This window comes from Dromaius novaehollandiae, chromosome 27 (genome assembly GCF_036370855.1).
Source record: "Dromaius novaehollandiae isolate bDroNov1 chromosome 27, bDroNov1.hap1, whole genome shotgun sequence".
Classification (NCBI taxonomy): Eukaryota; Metazoa; Chordata; class Aves; order Casuariiformes; family Dromaiidae; genus Dromaius; species Dromaius novaehollandiae.
This window is the reverse complement of record NC_088124.1, coordinates 5,976,351-5,990,962: the sequence shown is the minus strand read 5'-3', so window position 1 is coordinate 5,990,962 and position 14,612 is coordinate 5,976,351. Positions and strand designations below refer to the sequence as shown.

General features: G+C 42.2%; 1 protein-coding gene across 21 annotated transcripts in view; it reads right to left on the bottom strand.

Annotated features, from left to right (window-relative positions):
* Positions 1–355: 355 nt before the first annotated feature.
* The window catches only part of LOC112990173 (membrane cofactor protein-like), a 43,929-nt gene continuing 29,672 nt past the window's right edge, over positions 356–14,612 (bottom strand). For 11 of the 21 annotated variants that reach the window (XR_010385215.1, XR_010385203.1, XR_010385202.1 and 8 more), the window contains 5 exons: positions 13,495–13,697; positions 12,824–12,963; positions 9,806–9,959; positions 1,220–5,833; positions 356–576 (listed from right to left, as the gene is read on the bottom strand). The gene's annotated coding sequence lies outside the window, so the exon portion shown is untranslated. The remainder of the gene's footprint in view (positions 577–1,219; positions 5,834–9,805; positions 9,960–12,823; positions 12,964–13,494; positions 13,698–14,612) is intronic. The other 10 variants (XR_010385213.1, XR_010385205.1, XR_010385208.1 and 7 more) reach the window with 10 other exon arrangements.

Sequence of the window (14,612 nt, the reverse complement as noted above, 5' to 3'; positions counted from 1 at the left end):
ATGGATTCTTATGTTCTTGCTCTTTTTTTTTTCTCTCTCTCAGAATATATGATGTAGTTTCTGTTTGCAGACAGCTTTTATAGCGAGGTGGCTGAGGCAAAGTTTACTCAATAAACTTGCTTTTCCCCTCGGGCAGCTTTAGCCCAGATAAATGGGCTCTAAAGTCCCAGTTCAGCCTGGGACTAGGACTGTTTACCATTGATCATTGTTCGTTAATTGCTATTTGGTTAAATATTTAGTTTGGATTAAGTTCTCCTGTGCTCTTTTCTTAAAAAATAATAAATAAAGGTGTGTCTAGTAACATGGTAAAAGGCTTTCTAGAAGGCTTTTCAGAGATACTCTGCAGCCCAGAAGCTCCATAAAATAATTTCTACATTTTGCATATGCATTTTTCTTACATGTAACTTGCTATGGTATTACTTAACAAAGCTAAAACATTGGTGATATCTGACTCATTCCTGCATACGTTTTCTTCTGAAGGTGTACCATGGTATATTTAATCTCTCACATCATTCCATTATTTTCTGGAGTGACTGCAGAGTTCCTGTTACTTTGTTACCAGTTTCATTCCTCATTCTGAAAAGAAAAAAGTTCAGTTTGCATCATTGTTTAAATCCACAAATCCCAGCTCAGAGCCCGCAGTCCTCACCCTGTTCGCTATCTATTCCCCAGAGAAGGCAGAGAACGCTGCCCAGCCATCCCCTGGGCCTGACACTTAAGGGCTGCTGTTGTCACCACAGAATGGTCCCCAAGCCAGGATGCAACCCCAGCTAGCAGCATCAACCATTACCAGCGAAGTAGCAGCAATCTGCATGACAAGAGAAGGAGGCTCTCCAGAGCAGCTTCACAAGCGCAAGAGGGCTGCACTTCTCAGTGGGGCAAGCAGCAGCCTTACACCCAGATGCCATGGTGTTTGAGAGACTGGGCACCTAGATGGGCTTTGTTCCTTTGAAAATGTTTTCACAATGAAGGATAGTGCAAGGGAAGGACAGTTTTGGGAGAGGGCTTTGGGGATGGACTATATTTATTACACTTAGCGAGGAGGACTAGCGTCAACGTTCTTGCTTTTCCACCCCCATCCACCCCACCGGATGTTTTAATGAGCAGAAAGGATCAGGATCCGAGTTTTAGGGTTAGTTTCCAAAGCAGGCCTTTGTTTTGAGGTGCCAGGAAAGCCTAGACCCCTGTACGTAGAGCAGGTGGAATGACACCCACTAACCGCGAGCACCCTCTGCCGCGCGCGGCCCTTCGTCAGCACCCTCCTGGCAGTGCCCGGCCGGCGTGTGGGATCCGGCTGCCTTGCACGAGGCTCTGCAGTGCAGGTCAGGCTGGTGCAGCAGGTGTGGATATTAACGGGGCGAGAGGCCTGAGAGAAAAATCAATCAGTGAGCAAAAAGTCCAAATGGTCCGAGGTAGCACACTTCAGAGTCTGCTGGTCCAGGAGGTTCAGTGCCCTTTATAAAAGACAAGGTCGGAATTTCGTAGTGCCTTTTTTGGTACAATGCTGCAAACTCCCGTGTTCTGCAGCAATGACCCAATCATTATATAAACGTATTTATTTTTGGAACGCTAATATTTAAGAGGCTTAAGTTTCTTATGCTCAGACTTGTTTCCATACACTGCCCATTTGACAAATGTTTCTTACCTACACTGTCTGTTGCTAGCAAAGTATCCTATAGCTGTGTTCGGGGTCCATTTGAGTGAGGCCTTGTAGTCAAGATAATTCCCTTTCTTTATATTGCTCTGTTAAATGAGAGGAGGGTTTTATAAAACTACATCATCCTTTTAACTCTTTTTAACATGCCTTTGCAAAAGAGAAGACAAGTAACACGAAAAGCCAAGAGCAGCAAAGACTGACATGGATAATAATCTAAAATGATATTACCATTGCAAACCAAGGCTCTCTGGAATATAACCGCAGGGCTCCATCCTAGGATGGCACCTCTACTAGAAGTAACTACATACCACCACCTGCAAGGAGAGGCTGGAGCAATGTTGATCCCCTTTTGCAGTCTTCTGGAGGTAATTTGCTTTCACTTTCTTCTGCGGTCAGCAATCATTCAGCATATATTCAGTTTAGTGATGATAACACAGATACCTCCTTGGAGGGGACAAAAGCTCTACTTGTCACTTGTAGCCAAAGACACAGTTCCTCTTCCGCTGTCCTGCTGTAGGTTTGTTACCAGCACTTCAGCCTTGACTGCTCTATTCTAAAACTAGTAAAGAAGCCACAAGAACAGAAAACAAATTGCATTAAAAGTGCTTTTAAGAAAGAAGTTACCATGGAGATGGAAAGTCAGGGTTTTTTTTTTTTTCCACATGCTATTAGAAGGTAGTAGGTCTTTCCAAACAAACTTGTCTGTTCTTGATGACACAACTTGTGTTTCTGTTCCTCTGCAGTGGTCCAAACTTAAAAGGCATCTCAGTGTTGCAATTTTGGTTATAGCGGTTTCCTTCAATGACATTCTCTCCAGTCACCGAAAGACTACATCTCACTAAAGCTCATGGAGCCACAGACCTCAGGCCACTCCGAGTAGCTCCCTTCAAACTGTCAGTCACCTAAATGTGATGGATTTCCCTGTCTCATGATCCCTTCAAAATGTATCTACAGACTCTGTCAGAAGAAAGCTTTTGTTCCTTGTGCTCTAGGAATTATGTTAGCATTCTGGAAAAGAGAGAACTGTTCTTAAAGCACAACTTAGTGTTTCTCATACACTAAGTGTGTATACTATATAAATATATACACACACACACACACACACACACACACACACACACACACACACACACACATATACTTTCTAATCTGGTTCCATTTTCATGCAGTCACCTTTAGATTGCATACCAGTCAGCAGGCTATTTTCATAAAGCATTGATAGATGTAATAGTGTAGGTTTTGTACCCTTTAAAAATGTTATAATTGTGCAGTTTTCAGGGTTTGCTCTACTGGACTGTGAAATGAATATGAATTGTGGCCTGATACACCACAAAACTTCTCTCTGGTATGTTTATATTGCAACATACGGTTTCACAGTGCTCTGTGAATGTGGACTGTCATTCTGCACACTCAGTAGTGTTTATCACATAAGTGGAATGATGCAAATGTTAGGACCATTAGCAATGCCCTGCTGGGACAGCTCAAATCCAGCATGCCCAATATCCTGTTGTAAGCAGTGCCTGGCAGGGAAAGCCTAGGGAAAGGGTATAGAAGCAGTCAGGTATTTACAGTCCTTCCCACATCCAGCAGTTAGCTGTCTGGGGACCTTCTGTGTTCCAATCCATCTGTCACTTGAAGGTGTACAGTTAAGAGCATTTTTTATTTACATGCATCACTTTGAACATACAAATTCTGAATTTAGTTAGTTTTTTTTTTTGCCCAGGCACTGCATGTCATGGGATCCTTTTTTTTTTTTAAGCTCTTCACAGTCTGTTTTACCATGGAACCTCACTGATTTTGTATCATTTGCAAACGTTGCCAACTCACTATGCACTCGATTTCCAGAGCATTTGTGAACACACTGAACAGCTCAAGAAACTTTCAGCATTCCGGCCTCTGTGCTTATGTACATTTGAGCATCAAGCATTTTAGTTTACACCTGTACTAAAAAAAGTTTGTTACAGGCAGCGCAAACATCCTCCAGAGGCAGTTGTAGGCCATCATCAGTTCTCATTTCTGATAACCTAATCTTAACCTCACTTTTTCATGGCAGTGATGGCATTGTATAACCCAGATTTCAGCCACTGGGTTGGCAGTTTTAGTGTCAAGGCTGCAGAAACAAATGCTCGTTCCCACACGTTAGGGAATAACAAAACAAGGCTGGCTTTTCCCGCAGGGCGCGTGCAGCTCCGTTCACAGGAATGGCCATACCAACGGCGTTCACTAGCTGAAACTGAACTATTGCAAGTGCATATGTGCGTGTATAGCTTTGCTGAAAGATGAGCCATTAAAATACAGTTTTAAATTCAACTTCAGGCATCTGGGACAACTGAGATCACAAGCAAAGCAAACAACTTTTTACCAAATCCATGATGAGTAGGAAACTTTACAGAAATCACTGTGAGTCTTATCAGAAGCATCCCTTATCACTAAGGGTCTAGCCTGGACGAAGCTGGAAGCCATGACTAGCAGCCTTTGGGGCTGTGTGTCCAAGAGCAGGGCTGCGTCTTTAGTTTTTGTAAGAACCTGGACTCCTATTGCAGATGGCGTATACATTTCACCTTACAAGTGCAGTTGAGAGAGGTGAAGAAATACTCTGCAAGTTTCCAGAAAGCAAGCTGAAGATCTCCAGAATAACATTTTAGAAGGTGTTTGTTGCATGTCAGAGACGGAAATGCTAACAAAAGCAACTCTGAGTTTTCCCAGCTGAAAAGCAAGCCATCTGGGATCCTGGAAGTCCCGTGAGGTAGCCCTGATTAAAGACCATGTGTCTCAGAGAAGACCAAGACTGAGGTCTCAGTGATTCTTGGCTCAGTGGTGTGTGCATCTGATGGCCTTATTTTCACCTGTCATATCCAATCTGCTTCCCTCTATCCCCCTTCAGCACCTCCCTCTTCTTGCCCAAGGCCCATCAATGAGTCTAAGTGGGATGTCTTAAATGCCAAGACACTTCCCTGCACAAGCTCCCATTTCAGACTGCTTGACTACTTATTCGGGACCTTCTACACTGCCATAGGTTTACCTCTTTGAAAGCTAACCATCACGTAGATGTCTGTAGTAACACAAGACAGCATTTTCAAAAAGAGAAAAGCTCTATTGCTGATTTATAGTTGGTTGGAGGCCACAGGAAAGCTGATCAAAATGGAGCAGCAAGGTTGAAGCTTATGTTGCTGTGAGAATCACAGCCTCCCCTTCCCTCCCAAGTCATGCAGAATTTCTTTCTGGCTTTGCACTGGGAAGCACAATTACCACCCTGTGCTGACATCTCACTTTTTTGTTTCTCACTCCCAGCACACTGTTTCCCCATGCTTTGCTTTCTTTGGCTGCTAGTCCTTGAAAGTTAATAGCCTATCATTGGGTGCCCACTGCATCTCCTGGGCAACTTTGTTCATGTGTAGATAATTCTTGATAGCTCATTTACACCAGCCTTTACTTTCCTATGCAATTCTTTGCCTCAGAGATGAAACTGGCCCCTTTAGTACTACTGTGCAATACCAAAATGAATGTGGAAACCATGTTTATCTGTTTACAAAAGAATATATGTATGTTTTATGTTTGCTTTCTTGTGTGAGGTGAGGCTCTCAATGTAAAACTAATTGGAACTAAAGTCTGGATGTCTTAGTGCAACAAGGATTATCACAGCTACAGTGTAAGACTGTGTTAGCTCAGAGGTCATTTACTGCTTAGAAACAACATTTCTCCTAATATTACTAAGTTAGAATCTATTCAATAATAATTTTAGAATCCGTATCTTTTTTGGTACTTAAGATACATGCATCTCTTCCTCTTACCTTGTTTTTAAAGACTCTATGAAGACAATCTGTTAGATGTCTCTGATTTTGACTTGGCTTTTTGACTTCTCAGTGCTGATAACTCTGTACAAGTGCAGCAAGCTTGCATGCTTTCTTTTTTTTTTCTCCTCAGTCTCATTAAGCAACACAGTAGTCTTGCAAAGCCTTTCTAATGATTTAAGTTTTATAAAATCTGAAGGCCTTGATCTTTTGAGGAATAGTAACCATTATGATCAACCTGATCCACAGTACCTCCTGAGGAGTGGTAGCAGTGAAATCTGTTAAGGTAGGCCTAATGGGCAAGGCATTTGCAGGCATGGCACCCAGCCATCTTTCCTCTGAAAGTTCCCACGCAGGCAGAGGCTCAGCATAGGTAACTTTCTTTCTGTCAAACAAACACAATTATTATACTAAATGCTGCTGCCTGAAGAACATTTTAAAGAAATGGGCAGCAAAGGAATGAAATGATCCCAGTTTATAATGCACTCATGGGAGGCCGTTTCCAAGTGGGATTTTTTTTAAATTCTTTCTTTTTAACTGCTCCATGGCAAAATTAGGTGAGCCGTATTAACTGTGAGTTTCCTCTCCTCCGTTCTTGAACTGTTGCTGGAGCTGGTGTGTGTGTTTGTGTCCCATCTACTCTGACACACCTTTTGCTGGTTGCCAAGTAACTAATCATATTGCTGAGAGCCAGTATTGTGTATGAACTGCTCTGGCATTCGTACTCTTCCTCTTCCTTCTCCCCACCTCCCACTCTGTCTTAGCTAGATTTATATTAGAAATCATAATCCTGCAAATATGACCTCTCTTTTCTGCAGTTTCAAGCAATGCAGATGTGCATATTAAGAAAGCATGCCCAACGGTGGGGCTGGAGGTACAGTTGTGACAAACAGGGTGTTATTACCATTGGGCTAATGTGCATCTCCGCAAGATAATTCAGGTTACCATGGTTACATATGGAAAATAGGGCTACAGGTTAACTCAGGCCAGTGTCGCATGAAGCACAACATCTCACGTCATTTTGCGCACACCTGAGACAATAAAAACCAGAGTGGCTGCCATCATAAATCCCCGAGTCCCCACCCAGCGCTGAGTTTGTAGGTTAACTTCCTGCAACTTCCGAAATAGAAATCATTGTGTGCAGCAGCCTCACGAATGGAATTGGGGTCAGGATAAATTAACCCACTGTAAGGATCCAACAGAAAGAGTCTGTTTCTGCTTTGTGACTTGTTATTTAATATTTGTGTGCCCAAAATTTTAATGCCTTATGTAAGCTCTGATTTTTCTGAGCTCTCATGCTCTGCATGTTAAGGAGGAAGTCTCAAACTAAATCATGCACCTGAATTTCAGACTCTGGTTCCCTGGTCTTTATATACAATTTGCATAAAAAGGTCTATGCATTAGCACCAAAGTCTAGCTGCTGAGAGCTGATGTCCAAGACTGCTGGAAAAATTCAGAGCTACAGCCTGCAAAACAGATCTGTGTGTTTTGGCTGCTGCCAGAATCAATCTTTTTTCTTCACAGTTATCTTCAGAGAAGCATGTTTGCTATTTCTGTTGGAAAACTGAAAGCTCACCCACTCCTCTAAAAGTCACTGTTGAACTCTGAAGACCACTTAAGCTATTAACCCCTAAGCACCTGCCAGTCCTCAACAATATAGTTCAGGAAGCTTCGATGATTTATGGCAGCAGCAAAGATCCTAATTACCACACAAGTAAAGCTGGGACCTAGGCAGAGTCCAGAAAAGGTCTTCATGGTGCACAAAGACAATACTCTTACTGCTGTGAGCACGGATGCAAGATTGCATCTTGGGGGCAAAGCAGATCACTTTAGCTGGGCTCAGGAGAGCTCACACTGATGCTGTCCTGAAAATAGTCCCCACCTTCCCCAGAGCAGTGGAGCTGATATAACCCCCAGCATCAGATAGACCCTTTGCCATGTTTACTGTATAGCCAAAAAAAAAAAAAAGCTAGAAATGGCCTTTCCACCCCTCCTTCTTTAGGGAGTCCCTTTTTTCCATCTCTCCTGGCTGATGACCTGGCCACAGGACCTGTGTACGTCCCTCTCGGGTTGGATTACTGCAGCTGACCGCATTACGGAGCTGCCCAGAACCGGCATCATCAGCCGGTAACGAATGTGGCCGCCCACTGCCTCCTTGCAGACCAGGCTCCTGTCCCGCTGGTTTTCAGTGACACGATAGCTCTGCTTTAGTGTCTTGATTGTAATTTCTTAATCACTTAATGCATCATGACCACTATTCTGTGAGACAAATTTCAGCCTGCAAGCCACAGCTGTGCTCTGCCGGGCCCTGCAGATCAGAGAGCCGGGGAGCGTGCTGTCCGTGGAGGAAATCCAGCTACGGAACAGCATTTCTGGCAGTTCTGCCTGCACCCAGAACATGATCATCTTTAGGACTTAGTGCAAAACCTTCCTGTTTGAGAAAAAAAAGCTGTCAAACAAAGGGACAAATGAAGCCTGGAGTGAATTAAAGTGGTTTTTTTTTTTAAAAAAAAAAGAATAAATTCCTACCCCAAGCAGAGCTTTTTCTCACAATAGGTTTTGGAAACGCCATTAAATCACTGTGAACTTCTGCTATTTATCTTTCACAGTAACCTGCTCAGGGAATACAGTGGTGGATGGAAGTACAAAGGCCTGAGAGGGATAGTTTCTGCCAGTCTGATCTGTGTGTGTTAAAGTAAACTGATCTGTTACTACTCTCCAAAGACAGAAACTGCACATGCACAGGTGCAAATGAAGAGGAGGTAGAGGACCTGCTGGAAATACGACTTAGCTTTTTGAAGGATTACATCCCTCGCTTTGCTAGTCCAGCTCTAAGGAATACTAAATGTCAGTGTTGGATCAAACTTAAAGAGCAACGGCTTGTGTTCAGTGCAGTCAGTGGACAAATAAATTGTGTTCACTCTCTTAAGTTCTTAACAGAAGAATATATGTGATCTTTGGTGTGCTGTTCAAAATATATGTATTTTAAGAACTCTTAAAAGTTTTTGCCTTCATCATGATATATTCTTCTTGCTTTGTTTTTTTTTTTTTTAGGAATAGTATGAGGAGCTGGTTTAGAGGCAACCCAGTCCTTTCCATTTCTTAGGTGCTGACCTTTCCAGTAGGCTGAGACCTGATCATCAGGTATCCCTTCTCCTTTAAAGGAGTAAGATGATACAGAGGCATGCACGGCTTGAGAAGGAGTTGTTTTGTTTTGTTTAAAAGAAAAATAGTTGGCAGGAACATGAGCAAAGCTGAAAGTATTTTCATCTGTTTTTTTAAATGATGTTTAATGTTTTGTTTTCTACTTTATGAATTAGCCAAGGGAATCATTCAAAACACAGGTTTCCCATTCTGGAAAGGGAAGAAAATATCAACAGTGGACTAATATGACTAATCAACTGCTCAAATAAGAAAACCAAAAATATCTTTCAAAAATGAGTCTGTTTTTTTTTCTAACAAAAAAAAAAAGTATTTCATTAAACTTTGACAGAAGAGTTCTACATCTAATTTAGGTTTGGAAAAAAAAATCCAGGCTAGAAAAAGTAGTTTTTAGATTAATTTTCATTTTGCTAGCTTGGATTTTAGAAATTAATGGTGGTCCTCAAATGAAAGTTGATATGTAAGTGCGAAATATCCTTCCTAACTTTTAGACTGTTGTGCACCCTTGTTTTATGAAAGGCTGGAGATGACAACTGAACAAAAAGTTTAGAAACAGTTAAAAAAAAGTCTTGGTAGTTTGGGGAGAAAACAGCTGGGAAAGGAGTTTCCTCTTGCTCCCTCTTTCGTAGAAGTATTTTAAAAAGATAATAGCTTATAATTATTTATTTTTAGAAGCAGCTAGAAGCCTCAGCTGAGATCCAGAGGCCAGTGTGGCTAAGTACTGTACAAACAAAGACAGTTTATCCCTGGCCAAAATAATACATATCCCTGTTTAAAATATGAGGAAAATAAAAAACTCAGACAGTACTTGCTAGCATCAGTACCAGCATGAACGGCAAGATACGCCATGGCTAGTGACACTGTGGGTTTAGTCAGTTGAGCCGATTAAAATTGTTTTGAACATGATAATTTTCAGTAATAAAAATGAAAAGCATTTCAGGAATGTTTCAATAGGAGGAAATAATTTGTGGTATCAAGTTTTAAATACCATAGTGGTGTCTAAGAGCACACACTTAGCGATGGCCTGCTGGCACGCACGGAGGTAACTGTGTGCGGGTCACGCAGCTCCTGGGGGTTAGCAGCTGCTCTGCAGGGTGCTAAGTGGGGACTGGAGTAATTTATGTGAATCACGGGGTATCTCCCAGCCCTTTGCAGGGCTTATAAATGAAGTCATTCCAGACAGGGGCTGGCATACCTAGATACTCAGTGAGATGAGCCCTCGTACCCATAGGGCAATAGCTGTTTTTAAGTTACCGTCAGGCGTCTCTTCACATTTGCAGCAGCACTATCTATCTTTTTGTGTTAGGCTTTAAGCAGTTGAGGTCAGGGAGTGGACTGTCATGTATAGCCTGTAAAACAGCAGACAAAAAGGAGATCTGATCTCAGAGGAGGCCTCCAGGAGGAAGAGTAATGCAAAAAGAGCTGCTTAGGAATGTATTTAAGCAAAATTTTGCACATTCTCTTGTTTCTCAAAGAATGGAAAATATTGCTGTCATACAAAGTTTGGTGAAATTGTTAATGGGAAATTTTCTTGTGTCCAGGGTGGAACTTCGGAGACTGACAAATCTAGACTTCAGAATAGCCAAAAACTTTGCTACAAAGTCAGCTGGGATGTGGGAGACTGAAAGTTGCAAGACTATCTACTGTGGAAATCAAACCAGGGCTACACAGACACATTTCTTTCATCCCAGGTGAGCATCCATAAGCCCAGAGCATCCGTACTAGCCAAAGTGGGTCTTTCTCATTTAATGAAAAATGTAAAAAGCAAGCCCCAAATCCTGGATTTTTCATTTCAGTGCAGAGGGGAAATGAATCTCAAAAAAAGTAAAATGAAATATTTTCTGATGAGCTGTAAGTAAAATAATAATGAAGTGATAGTCCTAGTCAAAACTACCAAGGTTTTTTTCCAACCAGACATCTTCTTCCTAAGGATCCTTTTCTTAGAAAGCCACTGGGCTTGAGCTAAAGACTCTGATCTTTCCTTAGGGATGAGTCAGCCCCAACTAGCACTGTATCACCTCAAAGAGTCTTAAAAGTTACCACCAAGTCTCTAATACATAGCGCAACCTGCCAGGTTGACAGACCTTGACATGAAGCTGTCAGCGGTTCAGATACTACCCTCTTTGATGTCAGTGTCCTGAAATTTGTCAGGACTTGTTTTATTTTTTCTAAAACATTCAAACAGGCTCAGATGGACACTTTAAACTAAACTTTTAACGTGTCCTCTGTAGTTGCAGAATATTTGTTCCTCAGTTACATAAATCCAAGACAGTGAAGGAGTGTTTGATGAAGTTTTCATTTGGTTTACTGGCCTAAAAGACCTTTCAATTGCTGGCTATTTTTTTATAGCAGCAGTGATGTGTGCATACTGAGATAAGTCTCTAGCAAAGGGGGCCCTAATGCTTATCTATTGATTACTGCTATATAAACAACAAAAGAAAAATAACATTATGTCCTGGTTTCTGATAAAACAACATGAAGCTATTATAGATGAAGCAGTATGTTTTCTGTCTAAATATTCAGACTGACAATTAATATGCATCTTTTACAGTGAGAAAAAAAGTTGTTTTCATTAGTTTCATGGGATTTACTAGAGGAATAAACTACTGTAGTTTGGAAAGCAGAGGCTTAAATATTTATATTTCATATTGAACATTTTATAATTCTGCTTAGGAGACTGTAAGTCTGCACTATACATGAATATTATCCAGGAGGAAATAAAATGAAAAGAAAGTTACGGCAATCCCTTCAGAATCCTGCATTTCAGTGTATTTCAGCATAGGACCTTTCCTGAGGGTTTTCAGTCACTCCATGTAATTCTGTCTATAAGAAAGTTGCTATTTTAAAATATTTAACTAGAAAATCACGTATTATCTGAAACTTTTGTTTTCCAGTGGTTTAGTTTGGTTGTTTCTCCTTGTTTTGTTAAGCGGGGAAAGCCAGCTTTCCGAGGCGGGTCACTGAATCCCGCCTGTGCCCAATCAGCTCAGAGCCGCGGCAGCCCGAAGGCCAGCGAGGCAGAGGACGGGGCTGTCGCTCGCGTTACTTTAGCCAAAGGACTGCATGTTCCTAGAATTACGCAATAGCGCCCAGCGCGCTGAGCCCCCCGCCCCTTCTTCTGCCACAATGGGCACTAATCCCCCCTATCCATTCATAGCCTTTGTCCAGGCATGTGAAACAGGAAACCTTGAAAAAGTAGAAGTGTGGCTGTAATTAGGATTAATCTATTTTTAGCAAGCTGTCTGCTGCCCTGTCCATGCTCCAGCTCAGTTGTTGTTTAAATCTATCTAGCTTGAGTCGTTCTGCAGTTGCACCCAGGAATGATACAAAAATTTTCTTTAAAGCGTAAGCTTGCTAGGAGTTTAATTTTCGGTTGGGTAGGGTTGTTTTTTTTTACAAAATAATTGTCTTTATTTTCCATGTATAATAGGAATCCAGCTGGAAAATCCAGCACTAAAGTAATACAAAGGCTGTCTGCATAAAAAAAGCTGTATACTTTTTACTATCATTATTATTCATTTTCCTGTGTACTTTGGGAGCCTAGTCATGGATTAGGAATGTATTGTACCATGAGCAGCACAAACAGCACAAAAGGGGACTCATCTCTTAAAAGCTATATTGATTAAAAACACATAATGATATCACTGTGATTTTTCCTAAGTAGAACCAGGAAAAGATGTTCACGATTTAAACGAACAGTCAGCTGCGCACCTGGCCATTTACTAATCCTGTGTTTAAATATATACTGGTCATATGCTTAACCTTTTTAACTTATTTCTAATGGAAACTTTAATATTATTAAAGTATGATTAGCCGTTAGTGCAACACAACCGGATTGAGCCCTGAGAAGACCACCTCTTGGTTGCCTTGAGTTGGTCTGTTCTTCATAGATTTCTCCCTGACAACTGCCCCGGGAATGTTTAGCTTTTGCAAATATTCATGAAAGGTGTTAGACCGAGCCCTTGCATGGGGCAGACCCCTGTGGGGGACCCCGGTAGCATATGGCAGGGCTGGCAGTTGGGCTGGACTCGTGTTTTGGGCATCATGCTCTGGTGGGATGTGGAAAGGTCAGTCACCCTGAAGGAGGGAATCTGAGGCTATTTTCTCTTTGTCAGTGTGGAAGAAGCAGGTCCCATCTATTTGCGTTCTCCCTGTAGCAACACTGTGACTGTGGGAGGAAGGCCTGTGCCCCAAGGGCAGGGGAAGGGTGTACCTGCAGCAGGTAGAGCTGAAGACTGCGGTTCCCTTGCGACAGCTGTGCTCTCTGATGGGCAGGGCTGGTGGGTGGGAAAGCGTAAGGATGAACTGCATGTGCTGGAAGTCCAGTTCCTTGGGACCAAGAAGAGGCTCTTCCTGTGGAAAAAAAAAAGGGGCTCCTCAGCATAACGCTTCCCCCCCTGCCCCAAAAAACCCACAGCCCAGGGGTATGTCCTGCCTAACATGTAGGGGCTATTTTCCTCTATCCTCACCCATTCCCCCCCGCCCCCAAAATGCATTTTGGTGACTCATGAAGCTTCACAGTGCTGAGCATAGAGAATGGCTATTTCTGTGCTTCCACCGCAATCCCTGCTACCTCCAACCGTGCTGTCAGTGCACCTCAGCCATGCAGAGCACCCCCGCGGGCTCTATTCTTAGCAGCTAATAGCTGAAATAATTACTTTTGTCTCAGCACTGTTGGCTCCTTAGATTTGGAATGTAGCAAAACCTCCTGCTCGTGGAGTCTGTCTGCTCCCCTTTCGCTCTCCCGTTGAGGGCAGAGCAGCCTGGGGCCCCGGGGAGCCAACAGGCCAACTTCCTGGCAGCATTTCCTATACTGCGCTGGCTAGGAACGCTGCAAGATAGCAAGGAGAATAAACAGAGCCGTCATTTGAGGATGCAAAATACCTTGAACCCAGCTTCAGCCTCGCCTTTGAAGCAGCTTGCATATTAATATGATGTCATCTCTTTGGAAAAGATCTTAGCTCTTCCAGCTGGGAGTTTCTAAGACTTGATATGATAAATTCCAGGACTGCAGCTTTTCAAAGCGATGGCCAGGTTTTCACCTGCAGGCTTCCACTTCAGCGCCTGCTCTATTGCACTGGGCCAACCTGCACAAAGAAGAACAAGAGCATTTTATGTAAATCTGACTAATCCATATGTATCCCTGAGAGCTGCTGGGAATTCACCCACATCTCTAGTTTTGCAGTCTCTTGATCTCAACATCAGCTATTCCATCTACTTTCCATGAACCAGCCACTACAGACAAATATGGGTGGAGGGAGGAAGAAAACCCAACAGCTGAACAATACACACAATAGGGCAAAGCAGAATTATCTGAGTCCACTTCGTAATTAGTCAGTTGTGCACATCCAAGTAGAAACCAAGTTTAATACCGTTTCAGACTTTTTTTTCGTTGTTATTGATGTGCCTGCCTGTTCCTGCTGTTGGCTGGGACCACAGTGAGAAATACAAAATACTGATTGTAACAGCAGCATATGCATGCACTGGGCTAGCAAGGAAGTGATTCTCAATTATGGATTTTGAGCTAATCAAGTCTAGGAATTACTGAAAATGCTACAGAAGCCATTTCTCTGACATTCCTCAATGAAACTTGTTTGGATAAAAATAAACCTCTCAGGAAAAAGTCTGGACCTAAAGATACGTTTTGAGTAGGAACTTTTCTACTTGAGATTAGGTAATTGTCACTGTGCAACAAAATTTGATGCATTACACACCATTTAAAATATTTCTTCATGGACTTTGGTAACTGTGTAAGTAAATATTCTTATTTGGGGGCTGCAAGTTTCTAGTCCCCTGGAAATCTGCATGACTTGGTGATGGTTAGTATAGCACTTTGAGATTATGAAGCATGTGTGTGTATGAATGTACATGTATGTGAAAACAGAAGGAAGATTTCAAAGTTTTACTTCTGCTTTTACTTTATGAAAGAATCTCCCCTAAATAATTTCCTATCAATTTCCTCTAAAAGCCACACTGTTCCGGCAGCTTCTTTCAAATGACAG